This window comes from Herpailurus yagouaroundi, unplaced genomic scaffold, assembly GCF_014898765.1.
Source record: "Herpailurus yagouaroundi ecotype Mexico unplaced genomic scaffold, PumYag 28, whole genome shotgun sequence".
Lineage (NCBI taxonomy): Eukaryota > Metazoa > Chordata > Mammalia > Carnivora > Felidae > Herpailurus > Herpailurus yagouaroundi.
The window spans coordinates 49,474,355-49,477,301 of NW_024412376.1; the positions used below are offsets into that span (position 1 = coordinate 49,474,355).

Here is a 2,947-nt window from a genome sequence, read left to right on the forward strand (position 1 = left end):
CATTTATTCATTCATTCTGGGTACAGTACACTTTATTGATGGTGCATGACAAGGTAGGGGTCCCCAAACCCCTCCCCTTCTTCAGGCGGTCTGGGATGGAAACTGTGGAGGTTGGGAGATTCCCAGTGTGTTGGGGGATGAGTTGGGGCAAGGACTCGCCAGCAACTGAGGGCCTTTCTCTTCCTCCTGCTGTCTCTGGGGCTCTTATTCCTTGGGAGACATGGGGATCATAATGTCCACCACCTGGTTGCTGTAGCCAAATTCACTGTCTTACCCTGAAATGAGCTTGATAGCGTGGTCATTGAAAGCAATAACCAGGCCCAGCACGGAAGGTGGAAGAATGGGTGTCACTGTTAAAGTTACAGGAGACAAACTGGTCCTTAGCGTAGCCCAGGATGTCCTTGAGGGGATCCTCTGATGCCTACTTCCCCACCTTCTTGATGTCATAGTATTTGGCAGCTTTCTCAAGGTGGCAGGTCAGATCCATGACTGACATGTCAGGGGTGGGGACAAAGACATCCATGCCAGTGAGCTTCCCATTCAGCTCAGGGATGACCTTGCCTACAGCCTTGGCAGTGCCGGGAGAAGCAGGGGTGATGTTCTGGGTAGCCCTTCAGCTATTCATGGTCTTCTGAGTGGTGGTAATGGCATGGACCATCGTCATGAGTCCCTCCATGATGCCAAAGTTGTCATGGATGACGTTGGCCAGAGGGGCCAAGCAGTTGGTGGTGCAGGAGTCATTGCTAACAATCTTGAGGGAGTTGTCATACTTCTCATGGTTCATGCCCATCACAAGCATGGAGGCATCAGCAGAAGGGTAGAGATGATGACCCTCTTGGCCCCATTCTTCAAGTGAGCCCCAGTCTTCTCCATGGTGGTGAAGACCCTGGTGGACTCCACAACGTCCTCAGCACCAGCATCACCCCATTTGATGCTGGCAGGATTTCGCTTCCTGGAACATGGAGGTGGATTTCCCATTGATAACAAATTTTCTGTTCTCAGCCTTGACTGTGCCATGGAATTGCCATAACTGGAATCAGAGTGGAACATATAGACAATGTAGCTGAGGTCAGTGAAGGGGCCACTGATGGTGACAATATCCACTTTACCAGAATTAAAAGCAGGCCTGGTGACCAGGCACCCGATAGAGCAAATCTGTTTACTCTGAACTTCACCATCGTGTCTCAGGGACGTGGCTGGCACTGCACCAGAAGATGTGGCTGTCTGTCAAACGGGGAGGAGCAGAGAGCCCCTAGTTTATTATGCGTTGAAATGTGTAATGCCTTGGCCCCGAGTAACGAATCTTTCTCCCCTACCAGTGCTATAAGCACCCCTTGGGCTCTGACTTCCTTGCATGATGGCAATAGAATTTGAATTGAATTGTTTGTAGATATTGAGTGTTGGAATCCCACCTTCTTGTATTTTTCCTCATATTTTGCTTGTGGAACAGTCTAAGAGAACTCCCCAGTTTAGTAATTATATGTCCTCTGAATACCAAGTTATATTTCAGAATGCCTCCATCTTTATGGTAATGATAAATCATCATCATCATCATCTACTACTCTTGTTTTAATGTTTATTTGTTTATTTAATTTTATTTTTTAAATTTATATCCAAATTAGCATAGAGTGCAACAATGATTTCAGGAGTAGATTCCTTAATGCCCCTTACCCATTTAGCCCATCCCCCATCCCACACCCCCTCCAGTAACCCTCAGTTTGTTTTCCATATTTATGAGTCTCTTATGCTTTGTCCCAATCCCTGTTTTTATATTATTTTTGTTTCCCTTCCCTTATGTTCATCTGTTTTGTCTCTTAAAGTCCTCATATGAGTGAAGTCATATGATATTTGCCTTTCTCTGACTAATTTCACTTAGCAAAATACCCTCCAGTTCCATCCAAGTAGTTGCAAATGGCAAGATTTCATTCTTTTTGATTGCTGAGCTATACTCCATTGTATAATATACCACCTTTCTTTATCCATTCATCCACCCATGGACATCTGGGCTCGTTCCATAGTTTGGCTATTGTTGATAGTGCTGCTATAAACATGGGGGTGCATGTGTCCCTTCAAAACAGCGCACCTGTATCCCTTGGATAAATGCCTAGTAGTGCAATTGGTGGGTCGTAGGGTAGTTCTATTTTTAGTTTTTTGAGGAACTTCCATACTGTTTTCCAGAGTGGCTGCACTAGTTTGCATTCCCACCAACAATGCAAAAGAGATCCTCTTTCTCCGCATCCTCGCCAACATCTGTTGTTGCCTGAGTTGTTAATGTTAGCCATTCTGATAGGTGTAAGGTGGTATCTCATTGTGGTTTTGATTTGTATTTGTATTTCCCTGATGATGAGTGAAGTTGAGCATTTTTTCATGTGTCAGTTGGCCATCTGGATGTCTCCTTTGGAGAAGTGTCTATTCATGTCTTTTGCCCATTTCTTCACTGGATTATTTGATTTTTGGGTGTTGAGTTTGAGAAGTTGTTTATAGATTTTGGATACTAAACCTTTATCTGATATGTTGTTTGCAAATATCTTCTCCCATTCTGTGGGTTACCTTTTAGTTTTGCTGATTGTTTCCTTCGTTGTGCAGAAGCTTTTTATTTTGATGAGGTCCCAGTAGTTCATGTTTGCTTTTGTTTCCCTTGCCTCCGGAGACGTGTTGAGTAAGAAGTTGCTGCAGCCAAGGTCAAAGAGGTTTTTTTCCTACTTTCTCCTCAAGGATTTTGATGTCTTCCTGTCTTACACTTAGGTCTTTCATCCATTTTCAGTTTATTTTTGTGTATGGTGTAAGAAAGTGGTCCAGGTTCATTCTTCTGCATGTCGCTGTCCAGTTTTCCCAGTCCATTTCTGGGTTCTCTACACTATTCCATTGATCTGAGTGTCTGTTTTTGTGCCAGCCATACTGTCTTGATGATTACAGCTTTGTAGTATAGCTTGAAGTCTGGGATTGC

At 44.1% G+C, this 2,947-nt stretch overlaps 1 pseudogene; it reads right to left on the minus strand.

Moving 5' to 3' along the window:
* Positions 1–204: 204 nt before the first annotated feature.
* On the minus strand, positions 205–1,231 carry LOC121029629 (glyceraldehyde-3-phosphate dehydrogenase-like; annotated as a pseudogene).
* Positions 1,232–2,947: the final 1,716 nt, after the last annotated feature.